Source organism: Sarcophilus harrisii, chromosome 1, assembly GCF_902635505.1.
Source record: "Sarcophilus harrisii chromosome 1, mSarHar1.11, whole genome shotgun sequence".
In the NCBI taxonomy this organism is placed as follows: Eukaryota; Metazoa; Chordata; class Mammalia; order Dasyuromorphia; family Dasyuridae; genus Sarcophilus; species Sarcophilus harrisii.
In genome coordinates, this window is record NC_045426.1 from 140062845 (window position 1) to 140087845 (window position 25001).

At 33.3% G+C, this 25001-nt stretch overlaps 1 pseudogene; it reads right to left on the reverse strand.

Annotated features, from left to right (window-relative positions):
• Window positions 1-4966: 4966 nt before the first annotated feature.
• LOC111718954 lies at window positions 4967-6409 on the reverse strand (annotated as a pseudogene).
• Between the last annotated feature and the right edge of the window lie 18592 nt (window positions 6410-25001).

Sequence of the window (25001 nt, forward strand, 5' to 3'; positions counted from 1 at the left end):
GAAAGAGATTAAAGGAATAAGAATAGGCAATGAGGAAACCAAATTATCACTCTTTGCCGATGACATGATGGTATACTTAGAGAACCCCAGAGATTCTGCTAAAAAGGTATTAGAAATAATCCACAACTTTAGCAAAGTTGCTGGTTATAAAATAAACCCACATAAGTCATCAGCATTCTTATATATCACTAACAAAATCCAACAGTCAGAGTTATGAAGAGAAATTCCATTTAAAGTAATTACTGATAATATAAAATATTTAGGAATCTATCTGCCAAGGGAAAATCAGAAACTTTATGAGCAAAATTACAGACCACTTTTCACACAAATTAAGTCTGATCTAACCAAGTGGAAAAATATTAAATGCTCTTGGATAGGGCGAGCAAATATAATAAAGATGACAATATTACCTAAACTAATCTATTTATTTAGCGCTATGCCAATCAGAGTCCCAAAAAACTATTTTAATGACCTAGAAAAAATAACAACAAAGTTCATATGGAAAAACAAAAGGTCAAGAATTTCAAGGGAATTAATGAAAAAAAATCAAATGAAGGTGGCTTAGCTGTACCAGATCTAAAATTATATTATAGAGCAGCAGTTACCAAAACTATTTGGTATTGGCTAAGGAATAGATTAGTTGATCAGTGGAATAGATTAGGTCAAGGATAAAACAGTCAACAAATATAGCAACCTAGTCTTTGACAAACCCAAAGATCCCAGCTTTGGGATAAGAACTTACTGTTTGATAAAATTGCTGGGAAAATTGGAAACTAATATGGCAGAAACTAGGCATTGATCCATACTTAACGCCAGACACCAAGATAAGGTCAAATGGTTCATGACCTAGGCATAAAGAATGAAATTATTAATCAATTAGAGGAACACAGGATAGTTTACCTCTCAGACCTGTGGAAGGGAAGGTCTTTATGACCAAAGAGAACTAGAGATCATTACTGATCACAAAATAGAAAATTTCGATTATACCAAACTGAAAAGTTTTGTACAAACAAAACTAATGCAGACAAGATTAGAAGGGAAGCAATAAACTGGGAAAATATTTTACAGTCAAAGGTTCTGATAAAGGCCTCATTTCCAAAATATATAGAGAATTAACTCTAATTTATAAAAAATCAAGCCATTCTCCAAATGAAAAATGGTCAAAGGATATGAACAGGCAATTCTCAGATGAAGAAATTGAAACTATTTCTAGTCATATGAAAAGATGCTCCAAGTCATTATTAATCAGAGAAATGCAAATTAAGACAACTCTAAGATACCACTACACACCTGTCAGATTGGCTAAGATGACAGGAAAAAATAATGATGATTGTTGGAGGAGATGCAGGAAAACTGGGACATTGATGCATTGTTGGTGGAGTTGTGAACGAATCCAACCATTTTGGAGAGTAGTTTGGAACTATGCTCAAAAAGTTATCAAACTATGCATACCCTTTGATCCAGCAGTGTTACTACTGGGATTATATCCCAAAGAGATTATAAAGAAGGAAAAGGGACCTGTATGTGCACGAATGTTTGTGGCAGCCCTTTTGTAGTGGCTAAAACTGAAACTGAATGGATGTCCATCAGTTGAGAATGGCTGAATAAATTGTGGTATATGAATATTATGGAATATTACTGTTCTGTAAGAAATGACCAACAGGATGATTTCAGAAAGGCCTGGAGAGACTTACACGAACTGATGCTGAGTGAAATGAGCAGGACCAGGAGATCATTATATACTTCAACAACAATACTATATGATGACCAGTTCTGATGGACCAGGCCATCCTCAGCAACGAGATCAACCAAATCATTTCTAATGGCAGTAATGAACTGAACCAGCTATGCCCAGAAAAAGAACTCTGGGAGATGACTAAAAACCATTACATTGAATTCCCAATCCCTATATTTATGCACACCTGCATTTTTGATTTTCTTCATAAGCTAATTGTACAATATTTCAGAGTCTGATTCTTTTTGTACAGCAAAGTAACGTTTTGGTCATGTATACTTATTGTGTATCTAATTTATATTTCAACATATTTAACATCTACTGGTCATCCTGCCTTCTAGGGGAGGGGGTGGGGGGGTAAGAGGTGAAAAATTGGAACAAGAGGTTTGGCAATTGTTAATGCTGTAAAGTTACCCATGCATATATCCTGTAAATAAAAGGCTATTAAATTTAAAAAAATAATAAAATAAAATAATAAATGAGAAAGGATAACTAGGCTCTTCAAAGTCACATAACAAGTCAATGAGAAAACCAAGATCATAGAACAATCATTTTGATTCCTATTTCTGTCATTTAACCATAGAAGAGAACCAATAGCAACTAAGACTCATTCATAAGGCTTAGTAAGTTGCAGCATTGCACTTTATTATTGAAGATATCAGCTACAGTCACTTTCAAAAGGGCCAGTTGGCAAAAATAATTTAAGTCTACAAAATATAATCAATATCTCTGAATGCATTTTCCTTTTAAAGAAATGATTTGATGTTGAGTAAATTATTTAGGCTATGTCTATTATTAACATCTTTTCTGACATTTTTTAAGACAAATGATTGGTCCTATAAATTAACAATTTCTTTTAGATATGACTGAATTCCAAATTCAACTTATTCTATTGTTTTTCCAAAAAGAAAACCTACAATCAAAACCTGGTGTAATTGTGGTAATGGTATGTAAAAATCTAGTTGGAAGACATTTGGTGAATGTGTCCTTCAAATATGTGGTGCCTTCTTTACTGATAGTGAATATACTACACACTGTAGCATAGGTGAAGTCAAAATTTCTTAATGTCTCATTTTCCTAACAAGCAAAATTGTGAATAATGTTGTCTATTTGCTAAAGAGATGATAAAAGTTCATTTATCAAAGTATTGAGGATAGAAAAACCACAGGAAGAAATGATATAGCAGCATCTTTATTTTTGTCAAGAAATAGTGGTCATAATCATTTGTCATTTGACAAATGCTTGCTATGTATTAGGCAATGTGCTGAGAAAAAATTGCATTTAAAATGGTATCTACTTTAGTATAGTTCGCTAGAGTTCCAAAAACTTCAATTCTTTTGAGTTATAGAAATTGTGAATGCTGAACAGCTGCCAATGCTCAGTTCTATCTTAATTAGAATTTCTAATCCTATACCTAATAATTTCTACAACTCCCATGCAAACTGTTTGAAAAAAAAAAACAATTTGCATGCTAATATAACTGGGTATGTGAAAGGTGTCAAGTGATATTATTTAACAGGCAGAAGAGGTTTGTTGATATTAGATAAACTGAGGTGTCACTTGTCAGTTTCTCTATTTGAAAAAGGCAAAGGAAGGGAAGATAAGAGCGTATATTCAAATTACCCATGTAGTTTGCACTTAAAAAAAAAAAAAAAAACTAATTGTCAAAGGGAGAAAATTGATGAGAAAGGAGAATAAAATCAAAACGACAATCTCTTTAGCAGATAAAAATCCTGCTTCTTGATATAGGAGGGAGGATAACAGAAATTGTAACCACAGAGTCATATTGGCTGTTTGATATGTCAGTCTCCATTTAAAAAATATTGTCTCCCATAACCCTCCCAGAGTTTTTTTAAAGCATACCTGTTTGTTTAAATATTTTACCACTTAATAAGGCCTTGCTACCTCTTGAATCAGTATTCTTGAGAATCTTTTCTTGATGGATATATTTAGTTGCTTTTTAAGGCTCTGTATGAATAGCAATAAAACAGTGGATTTTTTTTACATAAAAATATTAGGAAACCAACATATAGGTGTAACACACACACACACATACACATATATACTGTAAACTTGTTTTGAAAATGACATAAGTGAAAATCTTAAGATGAGTTGCTTATTTTGGCCAACTATTTACAAAATGTACTGGATACTTTTAAGTATAAAAGTGTTTTATTATTTTCCTAATACTTTAATCTGTCCATGATCTCATCCATGATGGCTCTCCTTCAATTGGTGTTAATAATGACCCACCTCTACCATTTTTTGCTATATGATTCTTTCTCCTGCTCTCTCATAGACATTCTTCACATAACTATCTCATGTGCTAGAGATTTTCTACTTTTTTACATGTTATGGGTACCAGTCCCTCACTTAGGCTGTCTTTCTGTTACTTCCTGTTGCTTGATACAAGACTTATCCATCATAATTTTCCCCTTTTACACCATTTCTTGCATACAGGTTATCAGTGGAAATTGTATACTTTTGCCCCATCACCTAGCTCTCATTTGTTCAAGGATTTATTGGAAAAATGATTCTTAATTGATCAAGGAATTCCAAGATTTTGAATATATTTGGAAAACGTTTTGTGTTGAAAAAATGAACATATTTTATAATATATTTTAAGGAGGGTAACACAAAACAGAAAAAAATATGGCTAATATCACCTCTTGCATCTCCAAGGTGATCCATGGAATATTGAAAGCTCTTAAACTGCATGCCTATTTTCACATCTTTATAAAAGCATTTTTATGTTTAATTATAACAAAAATAATTTTCAGTTATGTTGGAAAGTTAAATTTATCTATGGTTTTAAAAGATATCCCAAAGGATACAATGAAATATTCTATTTTGACTTTTAATGAATAGATACCTAAATACAGTCTGCACCAAATTCAAAAGGTTCATCTTCAACAAATTCTTAAGATGCAAAAGGCACCCTAAGTGAAACATTCCCTTTTCGGTATGAACCTATTCATATCCAAACACAATTCACTTTAAACCTACTTAGGGAAAATGTCTATCATTACCTATTTACTGTATCACTGCATAAATATCAAAGAATAATCAGAAAACCAGCCAAATTCAGTTATTCTACCTCTGCTAATGCAAAGCTGATGCTTGTAACCAATCTTGATATCAACTTTTTTGAAGTCAGGATTCATTTTGGTAGGTCAGTCCAGCACTCAGAGAATGCAAGTGTTCACTTCTCCTTAGATGATACTGGAGCAATTAAGGGATTTTTATGTCCATTGTATAAATCTAAATCAGTTCAGACACAATATATCAATGACTGGCTTGGTAAAGTCTTTTCCAAAAATGTGATACCATAGCTTTTCTCTCTTGGAATTGCAAGCACCTTCACTCTATAGCATTGTAAGGCAAGAAAGAATACTGCTAAAGCTATATGTTGGGCTGGATATTTAAAACACAATGCTAAATGATTTTTGTCTGGAAATAGCACCCAGGATGCTAGAGAGATAGGCATCCTCTCCCAGATTTTACAATTCATCCAGTTCTTTGAAGAAATAAAATAATGGAGCAGATATTTCTGGGGTTAGGAAGAATTAGAAATGCTAAACATAAATAATTCACACTGAAAAATGCTGTCCCTCAGTTCCCAGATCCATAAGTGGACTCCACTTTTAGGATCTAAATACCTATGAGATACACTAATGCTTCTTTTCCTGAGTTTTTACTCCTTCACTTTATCTGCCAAGAAAATGTTCTACATGGCTCTGAGGTAAGGCTCATATATAGCTAATTTGTTGTCACAGAAAAATTTATGGTAAATGATTCAGACTGTGACAGTTGAAATGGATTGTATCCCTACCTTGACAGTAGATTTTGACCTCAGAGGCCACGTCTTTCTTTACTTCTTCATACTATTTTCACTTCATGTCTAACAGCCTTACTCCCAGTGTATACCTGGATCCTTGGCTGCCTAGATTTCAAACAAAAATGCAACTCATGTTATAAGAACAAAATGAAATGCACTGAAAGAGGAAGAAGTATATCCTAAGACCATAAGGAATGATCTACACCTATATCATGGAGACTTTAAAACTATGAACCAGCCAACATTCATAAAAGATTTCCTATAGCATATCATATCTTTATAGTTACCCAGTTTTTTGAAAGATACAAGGAAGGCAAGATTCCACTGTATGTAGTGCTTTTTGTTTGTTGACAATTAAGAAATACATTTTTAACTTCATAGATTAGAATCTACTCCTTATGGACTCTTTTCTAATGAGGAGTTGATCTCTCAAGTATGTTAAAATAAGACAATATCCTTTCAACCAGAGATACCACTTATATATCACTTTAATTACTAACATCAAAAAAGCATAAAAGTTAAGAATGATACTCACCAAAAATATGTTAGTGTCATGGAAACTGCCTTACACAGGGATTGAAAAGTGGGATTGAAAACCTACACATATTGTGGTCCTCTGATGTTCCTGTTATATAGATTTTATACTGGGAGAAAAAGGGGGATGAAAATGCCTAATGTTCAGAATATCACATGCAGGTGGATGGCCAGGCAATAAAATTAGTACATCAGTTCATATACCTTGAACACAAATATCGGTAGCAAATATAGATATAAAAAAATAGACCAGAACTATAATTGTGAAGCTCTACAATGCATTCATTTTGCATTTTCAGCATCGATGGTATCTGTTTAAAAGGTCAGGTTAAAGCTGTTTCAAGTTGTTTCTCATGCAAAGCCCCACACAGTCTCAATGACATGCTGGACCCTGGGAGTCCCCGATTCCCAGGAGTGGAGAAGGAGAAGAAGCACTGGAGTCATTCCCTCCTAGAGCTAGTTCTAGGGGTCTCTGTGAGGATGTGGTTATATTTAGGGCTGATGATGCTTCCCAGCATGGGCCAGGGAAATGCTCAGTTACTGCTGGTTGACTCCTGACCCCAGATGGGACATTGGGAGCCTCAAAGGTCCTGCCCACGAATTGGCAGGCAGTGGGGCTGGGCCTGCTGAATGATATGTTCTAATTCTACTTTGAATACAATCCCATCAATATCAGTTTTGTTATACACTGTTTCAGTCAGCAAACATGTAGTTGAGTTTTTTTTTTTTTTTTTTTTAATAATGACAGATTATTTCTGGCTCAATTGGGGCTCGTTGTGACCCAATTAGGACTTTTCTTCACAAGGATACTGGAGTGCTTTGCCATTTGCTTCTGCAGTTCATTTTACAGATGAGACAACTGAGGGAAACAGGATTAAGTGATCTGACCTGGATCACATACCTAAGAAGTGTCTGAGACTGGTTTTGAATTTACAAGATGAGTCTTCCTAACTCCAGATGCTCTGTGTATTGTATCACTTACTTGCAGTTTATACTGCGTCAATGATCAATTAAACTGAAAGTGGCAGTTGGACTATATCTCAAAAGCATTAGTAAATATATATAGAAAAAGTTGAAATTGTAAAACTCGGTCTTGGTATGTTTGGAAACATAGTGGCTAAGTAAAAACAGGAATTTCTCAAGGCACTTTTTCTTTTTTTTTCCCCTTAGAATTTCACAAGTGACTGATTTCAAAACCAGAGTCTCTTGCATTTGTTTATTTCCTGAATTCTGGGTTGTTTAAATAAAAAATATTAAAATAATGCATATTGAAATTTTATTAAATATTCATTTGCATTTTTACTTTTAGAATGTCATAAAGGTAAGAAGGGATAGATGGAGAAATTATTGGTTTTACCTATATCCTAGAAGTCTGACATAGTCTGAATACAAGGTTCAGAGAGTGACTATTTTAGTTATGGTCTATGGAATTAGAAATTAAGAATTCTGATAAAATGTGTATATGGGAGAGTCTGCAATTTAATCAATAGGCATATATTAAGCCTCTATTATGTGCCAGACATTGTTTGAAGTGTTGAGACTACAAAGTCAGAAATGAAATGCTCTCAAGGTACTTACATGATTTTGGAGGTAGTGAGGGAATAAAGATAAGAATAACATATACATCTATGCAAATGAACAAATGTAAAGTAGCTCCCTGCATGGAATGGATCTATATGTCTTAGGCTAAATGGAGGAAAATTTGACAAATAATTTCTGACATATCAGGTATCTGTGCAGGTAGGTGGGGTGGCAGAGAACCCTAGAACTGAAGAGTTTGTACTTTCAAAAGATCCCCTTATGAGCAGGAAGAAATAGCGATCTTTAAAAGAAATCTGCTTCTCTTCCCATGTAATATGAAGATGATTTAAACCTTTCATTAAAAGTGTGGTGAAAGGGGACTGGTGCCTCTTCCCTACCCTGATCACATTTTGCCTGTGAGCTTATGGTAGCTAAAGTACATACACAGCACACAGCACACACACACACACACACACACACACACACACACATATCCTATACCCTCTTCTCTTTCTCTCTCCCCCTCTTTCTCAGATGTGCTGATTCAATTGCCTGATCATCCAACAGCAGATCATATTCTGGACATTAAGTATTTTTCATCCTCTTTTTCCCCCTGTATGTAAGCTCCATAATGTTTTGGGGAACATTGATATTATTGATAAACAGGAACTTCAGAGGACCTCAACAGAATCACTTACAGTTCTTGGGGAAGAAGAAAATCACTGGCTAGAACATGAGTTCATCTTGTGACCTAGATTTCCAGAAGACATTAACCTTGAGAGAATTGTTTGGACAGTGTAGAGCCAAGGTGACACGTAAAATTTCTATTCAACATGAATTATTTAATGTTCTTATGTTTAAATCTGATTCACTTTTAAAATTACAATAGTAGTTTTAAAATAAGTGTTAATAGTTTTGCTAATATGTGTTTATGTGTCTTTTTTTGTTGTTATTGTTTGTTTACTATTTCTTTTTTCCCTATTTAGAGGTACTTTTAACATTTCTTTTTTTTTAGAGAAAATAAATAGCTGTCCCATATGTGATCTATATTGCATATTGAATATCTTTTTATTCTTCCACTTTTAGGAGACTCTTTAGGAGATTCAAAAACCTAAGCTTTAAGTAATTTTCATTAGGACTTTTGAGTTTCTAGGGCTAGCAACAAGAAGATAAAAGAGTCAGCACCTTCTTTGTGTTCCCTTTTTGAACTAATAGAAATTTGGGAAGTGAGAAAGCTTTTAGAACAGATAAATTACATGTCCTTCCATAGTCAGTACTTGGATTCATGTATTTTTCTAGAGAAGCTTCTGAGAAATAATAATGGTCAACAGACCAATCTGATGTATGGTAAACATAAATACCTTGGCTCTCTTTTGAGTAAAGTTATAAAGAAAAAAAATCATTCCAAGTCAAAGTCAGGAGGTATATATGCATGTAACTGCAAAGCTGACTACCTGCTAGATCCACTGGATCAAACTACTATGACAAAGCTAAATGATCATGTAATAACAGAAATCTGAAAGTGAAGGTATGGCTCATTTTATCTAATTATTGCTTCTGAAAATTTGTTCATGACTTAAATCTTTGCAAATTGAATCATAGTTTAGATATACTGGGGTGATATGTTTTTCCCTTCCAGAATATCCCAACTGTGAATCCTTCTGTAAAATGAAAATTCTTTTTCAATAAGAATTGTTATCTCTTTATTTGATTTTGTTTCTCTTTTTTGGCCTGAATTCACAGGCTCTGACCTATGTGGAGTGGGAAAATAAGGTAGGGGTCATGGGAGTATAGTATAGCAGATAGAGTTCAGTTATAAAGGTGATCATTGACAAAGTTTTTTTTTTTAATAATTATAATTTTTTATTGACAGAACCCATGCCCGGGTAATTTTTTACAACATTATCCCTTGCATTCACTTCTGTTCAGACTTTTCCCCTCCCTCTCTTCACCACTTCCCCCAGATGGCAAGCAGTCCTATACATGTTAAATATGTCACAATATATCCTAGATATGATATATGTGTGAAGGTGCACAGGAAGAATTAGCTTCAAAAGGTAAAAATAACCTGGGAAGAAAAACAAAAATGCAAACAGTTTACATTGATTTCCCAGTGTTCTTTCTTTGGGTGTAACTGCTTCTGTCCATCATTGATCAATTGAAATTGAGTTAGTTCTTCTCTTTGTCTAAGAAATCCATTTCCATCAGAATACATCTTCATACAGTATCATTGTTGAAGTATATAATGATCTCCTCGTTCTGCTCATTTCACTTAGAATCAGTTCATGTAAGTCTCTCCAAGCCTCTCTGTATTCATCCTGCTGGTCATTTCTTACAGAAAAATAGTATTCCATAACATTCATATACCATAATTTATCCAACCATTCTCCATGACTTATCCAGACTCTCTTGTAAAGCCTCACTGTCCTTTTCCCATTTTTCTTCTAGCTCTCTTGTGAGAACCTTTTTAATTTCTTCTATGAGAGTCATCTGTGTTGAGGACCAGATTATATTCTCCTTTGGAGATTCATCTGGAGACAGTCTGTTTTTGATCTCCTCAGGGTTTAAAGAAGTCTGCTCTCTATCCATATAGAAGCTTTCAATGGTTAAGGTCCATTTAAATTTTTTGCTCATTTTGTCAGAGAAAATCAAAGACAAACTGGCAAAAACAAACAAACAAACAAATGGAATCTGCTTTTTTTTGGGGGGGCGGGGGAGACTGGGTGATGTCACAGAGCTTCCTCTACAGACTGTGGGGGACAACAGCGAGGCAGACCTTTCCTGGCAAATTTCAAGGATGTCTTCTCTTGGTAATTATTTGTGGGCTTTTTTTTTCAGTCCAGCATTGATTCCAAGGCTTGTCATGAATTAAATTCTGAGAGAAAATGCAGAGCTTTAGCAGATGTGTGCCTCCTCTCCACCATCTTGGCCAGAAGTCCTGATCATTGACATAGTTAAAGCTAACTATTTCTTGGATAAAGACAGAAATTTAAAAAGGGATAATAGCTTTGTATTCAAGAGGCTAGTCCATAGTTTCCAGCCTCAACAGGTTTTAGCTTCAGCCATAGCCGAGTTGGATATCCCTTGTAAAAAGTCAGAATTATTGACAGCTCTGAAGGAGGCTCCTTGCTAATGAACAATCAATACAAATGTGTGTGTGTGTGTGTGTGTGTGTGTGTGTATGAAGATACAGATAAGTGGAAAAAGGACAAGCTGAGATCAAACTAGGTAAGGTATTATTTCAAGTAGTGACTTTGATATACATTGACAATTGCCTGGGACATTAAAAAATAAATGACTTATTTTGGTTCACATGGAAGTTACTTTTAATGTCCCAGGCAACTGTGAAAGAAAATGATTTTCCTATCTCCTTATCCTACTTTCTATAGAAAGTGTTTTCTTACCAGATCACACTAAAGAAATCATATGTGTAGATGTATATGTGTATAGATTTATGTGTGTGAATGTGTATATGTGTGTGTATATATACATACACACATACACACACACACACACACACACACACATATATATATATATATATTTGTATATCAGGAGAGATAGACACACAGATAGAGAGATTTTAGGATGGGAGATAGGGAATGGATCTTTGATTTCACTAATATAGGGGACTCTATTATTTGGAAATTCTCTCTACCAATGAATATTGGTATTTTCTATCCCATATGCAATCTTAGAACATTTTTCAAATTGCTTAAAGTTTAAATGGCTTGTGCAGAATCACACAGAAAGTTTGTTTCAAAAGCAGCACTTAACCCATGCCTTATGTAATAGAAGTACACATGTATATAAAAGCATGTTTATGCAGGTATGTAGGCATTAGTATAAAAACACACAAATATATTCACATATATATGCAGTGTATATGTAAACTTATGTATACAAATATGTATGTGGTTGTGTGCACTTAGTTGCAAACTGGTCAGACTTAAGGCATAATCTGTTTATTTTGAGCAGTTTTAATTAATACTTATTCAATAACATCCCATCCCTATTTAATTGGTGATACTAATTTGCTCAAGTTTTAGCCTCTCCATCTCACAATAATCCTTACTTAAGACCTATTGTACTATATAACCCTGCCTCTCATCTCTTGCATGAGTCCTTAGCTCATTGGGACTAAAATATTACACTTATTCATCTTATACTAATATCATAAATATCAACAATTAAATAAAGCATCATTTCTTTCTTAGAATTTGGAGGAAGTTTTTAGATGATTAGAGTGTTCCATGCCTCTTAAGGGGAAAAACAAAACATTTAAAAAGATAATTTGAATCATTTTTAAAGGAGTAAAGCCTTAAACCACATTTCTTGATTCGTGATTTCAGACAATTTGAACCAGATGAAGACTAAATTCCCTTCCAATTAGAATGTTCTATGATCCTATGATTCTAATTGTGGAAATTCAGGCATCAGTGAGCTGATAGGTCTGTATTTAGGAAAAGGACAGAAAGACCTAAACACCCATGAAATCAAACCAGTTTAATTTCTCTGCCTGTTAAGATATGACTAATCTTGTTTGTCTCATTGTTTGCTGTACAGAAAAGTTATGATGAATAGAACCAATAAATTGAATTAGATTTAATTTAATTCAGTACTCTTACCAAAGATTCATAGTAATTACATGATAATAATTGTTATTATTTGGAAGATTAATTTATTATAAAAATTTTAAATACATATTTAATAGAGAATCTGGTTAAATCAAGAAAAACAACAACCCAATGCTTAATATATATTTGTGTGAAGTATTAAATATTAAATTTAAATGTGTATCATTAATTTTATAACATGGAATATAGTCTCTTGAATGAAGCAACTGACATAAGGGTTTTAACCTTGTGTCATCCTTCCAGGAAATGCCTACATATAGAAAGAGATTGGTTTTTAATTGTTCTAATTCTTTCCCCTCCAAACCCAGGCTATTAATCATTCATATTCTCAGCACAATATATCATCTTTATTTCATTAAAATCATTAAAAGCTGAAGTTTTTAATATTTAGAAAAAATCATTGGCCTCAAATCCAGATGTTTAAATCATATCAAAAATCTTATTAACCTGAAAAAATTAAGGGAGCTCCAAAGCAAAAGAGATACTGGGTCCTAATCTCATCTTATTGTTTGAACTTTTGAATTATTTTATAGGTAGTTACTTATAATTATTAATAATGTCTCCTTAGCCAAGTCCTGCCAAATTATCTGAGGCAAATAGGGTTAAGTGAATTGTCAAGGGTCATACAACTAGTAAGTACTTGAGACCATGTTTGAATTTATCAAGATGAATCTTTTTCATTCCAGTCTTGCTATTTTATCTATTATGCCACTTGCTGCCTTGTGCTAGCTATCTACCCCAAACACATGAAGACTTCCCCTGACAAAATAGGTGGAGAAGAGCATTTTTCACCAACAGGCCATGAAGTTGGCAGAAGCAATCACTATGGAGTATTTAGAGCCTGGTGAGACATTGAAGACACCAAAGTTATTCACTGTATCCCAAGCAACTGAGAGGTAGCTTGATTTTTATTTTGTCTCTGGATTTAAGTGAGGCAGAGCTGCACAAAAGTATTAATGCCTTACTTCCATTTAAATCCAATTTATATGCAAGTCAAGACATCACCCATCATCCACTATTTTACCAACTCAGAATAAAAGCAGCACAAAGGAAATGTGAGATGTTCAAATCTAGAGACAGCTCCATTCCAAATATTCAAAGGAGCTATTTGTGCCAACCTGTAGTAGAGCCTTCTGAGTTCATATTGATCTGATCAGTCACTGTCAACCATGGTGTGCTTTGAACTCTTATAACAAGATGTAATTGGTCTCTTCAAGTATGAAAGATGAACAACCAACACCAAATAATCTCTATTTTGTAGCTATTTCTTGAGGGCAACTGGGCTTTTTATGTCATTTTCTCAGTTACATTCTAATTGTTATGCATGAAAATTTTTCAGATTTAGAATTGTCTGGCAGGAGATTTTGTATTTTTTGACAATACACTTGTAAATCATTGAGAATGTAACTTTTTGAATTTTATAAAGATTTTTCATTTCATTTTTATTCTCATTTGGAAATCTGGATAATGTAGGAATAATTACTATTTAACAAAATTATAGGTGCTGCTAGTATAAATTGAAACCAATATTTCACCCTATAAAGTAGAAGAGACCTAACAGATACTACAGAGGGTAACCATATGAGAACACAGGCTCTAAGCATCCACTTAATTTACAAGAGTTCAAAGGACATTCAATCTTAACTGAATGACATCAAAAAGGATTGTAAAAATATCTTGTCAAGCAGCATTGTTGTGCTGTCTAGCTTTTTAATCGTAGCATAATGTTAATGCTATTAGTGTTTCTGCAAAGACACACAGAGGTCAAGGATGCAAGGGAAGGGTAGAAAATGGGGAAAAGAAAAGCTTATATGTGCTAATTACATTTTCTTCAGCTTAGAACCATGGTATGACTAACCCTAGAAAGCTGCATTAATACAATTTGTTTATATTGAAATTTATCTGATTTTAAAACAACTCCTTTATTGTAACTAATTCCCTCCCAAAATGTGGGGTTTAAAAAGGCAAGCCAATGATAAAACTGAAGAAATTACTCAAAATTCAAGAATTAATCTTTTTCATGAACAATCAAAGAGGAATGGGCAAGTTATAAATGAAAAGAAATGTATATATCTTGGATACATTGAAGGAGAATATGAATATTTATCATTCTGTGACAACCAAATGTGTTTGCTTTCCTTTTAAAAATTAAGCTCATTGCTTTTTTTTCAGTGGTGAATATTGAAAATTCAAAATGAGATCAATTAGTCTAGGTAATTGGTATGAGATATGTATAAACAAAAGACAAATTGATATATTTCCCATTTGTCAGATAAATTAGACACAACTTTATAAAGAATAATCCATATGTATAATATGAGTGCATGCATGATTTGATATCACTATTCTTATAAACATGGGATGTAGCTATTTTAATGCAGAATATTCATATGAAGTGAACATGATTAAACTTGTTTCTTCAGATTTTCATTTATTGACATTATTTCTAGCATATACCTTTAAAGACTACTTCATGATAAAGACTGAATTTGACCTAATCTGAAATTTAATTATATCAACTATGAATTTTAATCCTAAAACTCACAAGTTACAGTTATGTTACCAAATATTTGATATGACCTTTAATTAGATATTCTGAATATTTAACTTTCATCAGTAGAAAGAGATAGCTTCTTTTTTTCCCCTATCAGAATATTCTAGCTCTGTAATTTTCTTGTTGCTCAGAGAAACAAAGCAAACCAGGCTCATTGAGAAAGCATATTCTAGAAGACATAAATATTTGCTATTTGGGAAACCTCAATGAGGGTTTAGTTATTTAAAACTAAAGAAAGAAAATTGCTATTAATGATTGGTTTCAGCTAATGAAATGTTTTTATGCAAATAGGTGAACCCGAAATATGACCTGGAAACAAAAGCCTGCTTAACAGTTACTATTAAGCAATACATTAGTGGATCAATTAAACAGAACTTCTTTCTAATGAATGGGGCTGAGCAAGAGTTGCCATGGAAACCTGGAAAGAGAAAGCCTTAGAATGCTAACAGCAGAAGTAACACAACAAAATATTTGTAAACACACACCTTGAAATTTGTATGATCAGTTAAACAATAAAAGTGTGATGTAATATGATTCCTAGCCTAGAATGGGGTCCTCTTTTCAGAAATAAGGTGTTCTATTTGCCAATTTTTGAATGAAAAAAGATGCTGCCACCAATGAAAATTCACACATTAACAGAGAGGAAAATCCACATTAAAGGGCTGAAAGAAATTGTATCTGAAATCAAGTATCCCCTTGGCTTCTAACAAATACATATAGATCTATTTTAAGTGAAAATTTAGCCATGATAGGGTTAAAAGTGAAATTATCAACCATATCAAATCCAGGTCTTATCAAAAGATATGTTGTGTCAACTTTTCTTGCTTTCTAGATTTTGGAAAGCTTTTTTCTTTCTCTAATTTTCTTTATTGAAACCTTCCTCCCCTCCCCCCACTTTTGTGCATGCATTAATAAAATTTGGTTTGGCTTAAACAATTCCTAACAAAATGAAATGTCTGGAACTCAATAGACAAATACAGTTATTTATGTGACTACAATCACTGAATAGAATAAGGGATATAATTCAGGCCACTTTAAGTTACTGAATTCCAGTAATAATTACTCCAATTTGTGTTACATGTTAAAGAGAAACAAAGCAACTAAATAGCAATTCTATTCATCATAGAATTAATGTCTTTTCTATTCACCATTGTGACAGAGTTTTAAAATCTACTAAATCAGAAATTCCATGATCACTTTTGTACTAAATTTCATTCATAATTATTGCAGTAGTAACTGGAACAAAGACAACATTCCAGTGTTGGTTCAAAATATAGGAAAGTTAAACAGTGTGTGTGTGTGTGTGTGTGTGTGTGTGTGTGTGCTCTAATTAACAACCTGCAGTTTTTGTGAACATTTCTACCTATAAATGGGCATTATATGTACTGTCCTTTTGACAATGAAAATAAAACCTCTTTTGAACTTTTCTCTCCCACATTTTATACTAAACCTTTAAGGTCAAGAAGATGAACAACAATCAACTGCCTAAAAATGACAGTGATCTCCAGAAAGAAGTTCTAGTGACAGGAGCATGGAATAAAGAATGCAATAATATAGTTTTAAATGTTGAACAGTATTTAAAGATGACTCAGTTTGGCTTCATGGAGTGGAAGATGGGGAGTCAATTGAACTGGATTGTAGTTTATAATCTGTCATCAACTAGTTCTGTATTCCTAAGTAAGAGAAATATACCTCAATTTCTTCATCTGTAATATGATGAAGTTCAATTAGATGATTTCTAACATGAAGAAAATGGGATCCCTTAGTTAAGGAATATAATAAAAAAAAAGATTTCCATTTTTATTTATTTAGCAAATCTTTATTCATTTTAAACTTAAGTACAAAGCAAGAAAATAAATTTTAAAAGAACATTGCCATGTATTCAACAAAACATAACAGGATTTAATATAAAACAATAAATTTCCTTGTCAAGAAAGCCTACATAACAAATGCTACACATTGTTTTCCAAGCTACCCAGCTTTTTTTTTTTTTTTTTTTTTTGCTTCCTTGTAGGTTTTCTTTTGTTCTCTACTAAGTACTTTCTACTTTATTTTTAACCATCTCTTCTTAAAATCTACAAACACACACACACACACACACACACACACACACACTCATCTATATAGATAAAAGATCATACTATTCATTTTCCTATTTGTGATCTCTTTCTTTGAAGAAGTGATAGCATCTTCCTTCATATGTCCAAGTTTTTCCATGTGTTTTTAAAAACAGCTAGCTCATCACTTCCTACACCACAGCAATGATCTAACACAATAGATCATTTCTATCTGAGATTATCTATTAAAAGTTTTTTCCTCAAATTTTCTGCATTGCTTCTTTTCTTAGCTACCTTGTTTTTTATTTTTGTAAAAAAAAATTCTAATTAAAAATAATCAAAATTATCTACTTTATATTTCAACAATGATCTCCTTTATAATATAATTTAAGATCTTGTACTGTTGAATCTCAGTCTTTTACATTTTTTTTGCCCTGGTTTCCTTGAAATTCCAGACCTTTTGTTGTAGGATTATAAATTTTTGTAGAGGAACTGAAACTAGTACACAAATTAATCTTATGAAGTCAAAAAACCTTAAGAGGAAAAAATCCCATACTATGCAAGTTTTTGAATAGGTAGAAATTATAAAAATTAGAATGATCTATTAAATATTTTCCACCATAAATATATATTTTTACATTGCTTGAATTATTTCACAGAATTTACAAACCTACCTTCATTTTTAATAAACACAAATTTGCCTCTATAAGTTCAAATATTTTTGGGAGCATTAGCAAATTCATTTATTAATGGAAATTTATGTAATCAGAATAATTTATTTCTCATTTAAAATCTTATAGGTTTTTGCATGCATCAACATGCAGTTGATTTTTAAAATTTAATATCAAGGATAAAGGTAATGTGAAGGTTAATCATATTGAAATTAGGGCAGATTAGAGATGGGCAAAGCAGGAGGGGTATTTAAGGAACCATAATAATGATGTAAAAGAACTGGTAAGGTCTATTCCCATCTCCCTACCCTCTGAAAAACTCCATATCTTGATATTTTCCATAATATTGTCTAATGCAAGCTCTGCATCCAGAATTCTGGGAAGAAATGTTCTCTCTCTTACCCCTACCACACAATAGTGTTCATTGTTATTATGCCAGTCAAGGTGCATCAAAGGCTAATTGGGCTTTTGTGCTGGGAACATAACACATATATCACTGTTTCCAAGAGAAAATCCTTTCCAAATACTAAATAACTTATTTTCAAGTGAGTTTGGAATATGACCTGTTGGTACATTGAAGACTTACTGACTGTGCTATAGTTATATCTGATTAAGTACCAACATCTTTTAAAAACATGTGTCCTTTTTATGAAGTTATAAAGCTCCTTTTTATCTCTTGTTGGATATTTAAATTCTTTGTTGCATAGCAAGAAAATCAATTAGCTCTACAAAGAAGTTGTCCTTGTCCTTATTAAAAAAGAAATAGGCTTTGCAAAAGGGAAACATAACTCTAATGTTTTACCCATTTAAGTATGACTGAGAAAGCATGGGAACACAAGCAAATAGTGGGGAAATAAAAAAAAAAAGCTCAAGGACTTAAGGGGAAAAGCAAACCTCACCTCTGAAAATAATTAAGGCCCTGATTATTTTCTTATCTTCGAGTAAGACATTTTTATTAGTACTAAGGGTTGTAGTAGACAGGTCTATTGGAGAAAATTGAAAACAGAGAAAAGATGAGTCCAAGAGAGTTGAAGAGGTGAAAGCTAAGGCAGATGATCTAAGAATGTTCCAAATCAAGAAAAAAAGATCATAGTCATAGGAGTTAGAATTGAAAGAGGTATATCTTCTAATTCTCCTATTTACTGATTGTGGAAATTAAAGGAGAGAATAAAATGACATGCTGAAGTTCATGTGACTAGTTGGATACATACAAGAATATAATTTAGGTTTTCTGGAATCTAAGTCCATGCTTGTGTGTGTTGTGTGTGTGTGTGTGTGTGTGTGTGTGTGTGTGTGTGTGTTGGTTTGCTTGCTTGTTTGTTTTTATCTGATCCCATAATACTGTGAGAAGTTCTAGGAAGGTGTGAGTAATATTCTGAGAATTTGGTGACAGATAGGCAAATGAGAAAAAAAAATTGTATTAATTTTCCAGAATACAATAACAAATATTGCTATTTAACCTTTTAGGTGCTTCAAGAATGTTTGCTGAGACAATTTTCAGATGAAGTAATTAAAACTATTTCTAGTCATATGAAAAGTTGCTCTAAATCACTATTGATCAGAGTAATGCAAATTAAGACAATTCTGAGTTATCACTATACACCTCTCAGATTGGCTAAGATGATAGGAAATGATAATGATGAATGTGGGAGGGGATGTGGGAAAACTGGGACACTACATTGTTGATGCAGTTGTGAACTGATTCAACAATTTGGAATTATTCCCAAAAAGGCTATTAAACTGGGCATGCCCTTTGATCCATCAGTGTCTCTACTGGGTTTACATCCCAAAGAGATCATAAAGGAGAGAAAGGGACCCATATGTGCAAATATGTTTGTGGCAGCCTTTTTTATAGTGACAAGAAACTGGAAATGAGTGAATGCCCATCAATTGGAGAATGGTTGAATAAGTTATGGCATATGAATGTTATGGAATATTATTGTTCTATAAGGAATGATCAGCAAGATGATTTCAGAGAGTCCATGAACTGATGCTAGGTGAAATGATCAGAACAAGGAGATCATTATACACGGCAACAGAAAGATTATAAACAAGAGAAAAGAGCTCAAAACAAACCCGAGAAGACCTTCCACAATGAGGAAACAGATGATGGATGATAAATGACAAAAAAGTCTTGAGGACTGCTGGTTTGACATATAGGAGTCAAGCCAGTAGTCAGTTTTTCCATCAAAGTAAGTAAGGTCAAGGTATCTTGGAGGAGATGGTTATAATTTGAACAAAATGCTGCAAAGAGAGAAAGGAGTAAACAGATTTTTTTGAAGGGACTCAATAATTAAAAGATCATTGGCAACTTTGAACAACTATTTTAGATGAGTGGCAGAATGAGAAATTAATTGTAAAGAAAAGGAAAATGATTCATCTACTTTATAGATTAAGAAAAAGAATTTCCCCCTATAATTCATTGTTTTTCTTTTTTGGAAACATAATTTGTAATACAGTATTTGAGTACATTAATCAATTTTTTAAAAAAGAAAGCATCATAATAAAATTGTTCCCTAGTAAATTCTATTTTTATTTTGCTAATAGTTATATTAAAAGGGAAGCCTCAATGGATTTCTAGTCTTATAAAGTTATTAAATGAAGTTCCATAATACTCAAAAATAATATGCTTTACCTGGGTAGCCAGTCACTGCTATTCTTCTCCCTACTTTCTGAACAACACACACACACACACACACACACACACACACACACACACACCTCTTAAATTGATATATTAACCATGTCAACAGACAGCAAAATGTAGTGGAAGATATTCTTGATTTGGAGTCAAAGGAGACACCTGCTTTCAAATCCTATCTTCCTCCCACTCAATAAAATTGAGAGAGGAAAAATAGAATGACTATAAATATTGACAAGTCCTTTAATATCTCTTGGTATCTTTCCTCAACTATCACATAGAAGTTCTGAATACTTCAAATCCTGCTTTACAAGGTTGCTATAAGAATTAAATAAAATAAAGCATATTAATTACTATGTAAACCTTGAAGTTTAGAAGTAAAAGTATATAAACATGAATCTATAGAAATTCCAAATACTCATATTCTAAAAACTTAAGAAAAAACTATATATCCCTATTGCAGTTTTCTCTGTTCATATCATATATTTGTGACTACATATGTTAAAACACTCTCTCCTAACTTGTGCATAATTATCTATATACTATTACTATATGTTAGCAAATTGCCTACTGATAACAATATGCAATGGTTGCCCTACATGTTCCTTTTTTGAAAATATGTCTTAATTCAGTCAATGATTCTTTCTCTTTGGTCTACATGATACCAAATTGCCAGTTTGAATTAATTCTTTCTACTTTGGACTAACTGTTCTGATGTCATGCAGAGATACAAACTGTGTAGAAACATTGTATTTCAGAAATGCTCTCAGGTAGGTTTTGGTAGCTTTTTCTCTTGAAATGTTGAAGAGCAAGAAACTCTCTGACAAGGCTAGTCTCTTTCTTCCTTCTTGTCTTTAGGAGCCTGGATGAGATTGAAACTGAAGAATCACCCAGTTATTCTAGGGCTATTTTTCTTTCATCCTCTTAGGACTCCTGAGGGCCCAAATCCAAGTTGGATTCAGGTCAGGAAAAGGCACTAAAGTCTGGAGCAAGGCAAAGCTTTGGTTTAGAAGGAATATTTTACATCAAAAGTAATAGGGACTGGCAGTCACTTGTCAGAAAAGAAAAGGAAAGGAGATTTCACAAAAAGAAATGCTGGCTGTATGTAAAGCATTGTAGAAGGGAAATAAAAATTGGCATCTGCCCAAACTGGCAATGATTAAACTATCCCCCTTCCAAAGCTGTGGAGTGGGGAGGGGAAATTGTGGGGGTGGGTGAAATGGAAGCCGGGTGCAAAATTCAGTCAGATGTCAAAGGGGTCCCTGGCAGGGAAAAAAATTGGGAACCACTGTGCTCTATTAATCAAATTGACAAGCTATCAATGCTGTCAAACCCAACCTAATAGCAGTCACTGTTCTCCAAGGAGCATGTCAAGAAAATGGAAATTCTTGTCACTTCTCAATTTGACATTCAGGGCTTTCCTTTAACCCTTAAGCTGCTTTCAGATTCTTTTAGAGCTACTATAGGAATGAGTTGAAAGAAATGCAACAATTCTATATTCTTAAGGAAGGATAATGATAACTCATCTGCTTCTCAGGGGGACCGTACTCCCTAGAGAAGCCACTATTATGTGCCTAAGATGCCAGTTATGGACTATCAATGTGCCCTGCTTAGGGATAGAGTACAGCTTTTATACCTGAATTATTTTTTGTTTGCTTAGAGAAGCCCTTAGAGAAGTCCCAAAATGGAATAGCTGTCTCAGAGTTGAGATTTATACTAGGGAGAGTCAAGAGTCTGATTTAGCTTCCATGTGAACACACAAAAATCCGGAGTATGTGTATGGCATAGCTGAAAAGGTGGAGATTTGAATTAACTTGAGTACTAATAAAAACAACAGGGAAGATAATTGTTAGCATTTATAGGATGCTTCAAGGTTACACTGTGCTTTACATAGTTTATCTCATTAATTATTTTATTAATCTGATTTTACAAATAAGCATGCTGAATCTGAGAAAAATTAAGCAATTTGTCAAGTCATCCAGCTAATAAATATCTGAGGCTAGGTTTGAACTCAGGTTTTCTTACCAGCACTTGATCCTCAGAATCACCTAATAGACAGCTATAATCTGTCTCAAGAGATTAGTAGAGGTCCTTCATCCAGGTGGGTTAATTAATCTATCAATCAATCAATAAATGCATATTTAATGTTTAGTCTGTGTTAGTGCTAAGACTTAGAGGCACAATATTAAAGAATGTAAGAATCCTTATTAACAAATTTTATATTCTAATGTGGGAGAAAAGTATATGTGAAATATATACATATACATATTTATGAAATATAAAGCAAATAAATTCAAATATATGGAAAAATATACCAAGGGAACATAAGGAAAGACTTTATGCTGAAGATGATACTTGAGCTATGTTTGTGTTAAAGGAAAGGAGGTATTCAACTAGCTTAGAAAATAAGGAAGTATATCCTAAGCATGGGAGATGGCTCTTGCAAAGGTATTGACAGAAGCATCATTGTTTTAATAACTCCTAGACTCTTTAATAGGTGCCATTCATGGGTGATACCCCAATTGATTCATACAGATTTGTTACATCATCTGTTCTACATGTTTACTTAAGTTTTTGTAATGACACTAATAATATTTAAAAGTCTGAATGATTCCAAAATGAATAAAATTGATTGCCAAATATTATTGTTTCTATCTCAACAACATCTTTCACAAAACTTCTTTTTCTACTCATAGACATAACACCCTTGTTCAGGATTCCATCACTTTTTCCTCAATTATATGTAAAAATAATTTTTAACATTCATTTAAAAAAATTCTCTCCTTCCCCTCTCTTTGAGAAGGGAAATACTTTTTCCTAGATTATACATATACAGTCTTAAAATTAATTTCCATATTAGTCAGGTTCTGAAACAAAAGACTGAAAGAGGAAAAAGAAAACAAGAAAGATAAAGTTTAAAAATATTTTGGTCACTAGATTCTGTCAGTTTTTTCTGTGGAAGTAGATAACATTTTTCATCATGAATAAGTCCTTCAATGTTGTCTCAGATTAATGAATTGCTGAGAATAGCTCATTTCTTCACAATTGATCATTACACATTAATGTCAATAGCATCTGGACACTGTTCTCCTGGTTCTACTCACTTCACTTTGCATCATTTCTTATAAGTCTTTCCAGGAAACTGGAATGTTGAAGAATGGCTAAATAAGTAATGGTATATGAATTTTATGGAATATTATAGTTATATAAAGCTGATCAGCAAGATGATTTTAGAGAGGCATGGGGAGACTTACATGAACTAATGTTAAGTGAAATGAGCAGAACCAGAAGATCATTGTACATAGCACTATCAATATCATATGACGATCAATTCTGATGGACATGGTTCTGTCCAACAATAAGATGATTCAGATCAGTTCCAATAATCTTTTGATGAAGAAAGCCATCTACACCCAGATAGAGGATTGTGGGAACTGAGTGTGCACCACAACATAACATTTTCACTCTTTTGGTTGTTTGATTGCATTTTGTTTTCTTTCTCAAATTTTTTTTTCTTCTTGGTCTGATTTTTCTTGTGCAACAAAATAACTGTATAAATATGTATACATATATTGGATTTAATATATATTTTAACATATTTAACATATATTGGATTACCTGCCATCTAGGGCATGGGGTGGTAGGAAGGAAGGGAAAATTTGGGCGGGGGGGAGGGAGAGAGGGGGAGGAAGTCTTTCCAGGTTTTTCTTTTGCTGAGGCAATTGGGGTTAAGTGACATGCCCAACATCACACAGCTAGGAAGTGTTTATTGTCTGAGGCCAGATTTGAACTCAGATTATCCTAACTTCAGGGCTGGTGCTCTATGCATTGTGCCAATTAGCTGCCCCTGAGCCTAGCTGCATCCAGGTTTTTCTAAAAACATCCTGTTCACCATTTCTTGGAACACAATTGTCTTCCATCTCAATCATATCACAACTTTTCCAGGCATTTCCCAACTGAGGGGCATTCCCTTAGTTTCCAATTCACATATTTCCACATTATTGTTTCTCTCCACATTATTTTTTACCATTTATCCTTTTCTCTTTTTTCCACTTGTTCCTCCTCAAATGTATTTTGCTTCTGATCACTGTTTCTCCCAGTTTGTCTTCCCTTCTTTCACCCAGTCCTTTCCTTTTGTCTTCCTTTCCTACTTTTCTATAGAATAAATTAGATTTCTAAACCCAAATGAATGTGTTTATTATTCCCTACTTGAGTCAAATCTTGAACTAAAGTTTAAGCATTGTTTATCAATCTTCCTGCTCCTACCCTTCCATTGTAAAAGCTTTTTTGTTATCCCTTTCATATGAAATAATTTATACTCAATTTCTTCTGGATAGTTGATTTTTTTATTATAAATCTAGGTCCTTTGCCTTCTGAAATATAGCATTCTAAGCTCTCTGATCCTTATATATGGAAACTGTTAAATCTTGTATTTTCCAGACTCAACAAAATTTGAATTGTTTCTTTCTAACAACTTGCCTTATTTTCTCCTTGATATCAGAGTTCTGAAATTTGGTTATAGTATTTCTGAGGATTTTCCATGGCCTCCCTTCCACCCTTCCCCTATTCCAAATGGCATTTCTCCTAACTCCACCATGCTTCCTGACTCTCTACTCAACTTTCTCTAAATTGCCTTAAAAACTATTAGGATTCACAGTACAGTAAATAGCTAAATGATTCTATAAAATCTCCATGTCTAGCAGAACTGGATTTAAAGTATAACCTACAATGTTAACAAATTACCCAATGTATTTCAGAAGGTAACATACTTTACCTAATTAGAGACATGGGACTCCTTTCAGGCAAGTTAACA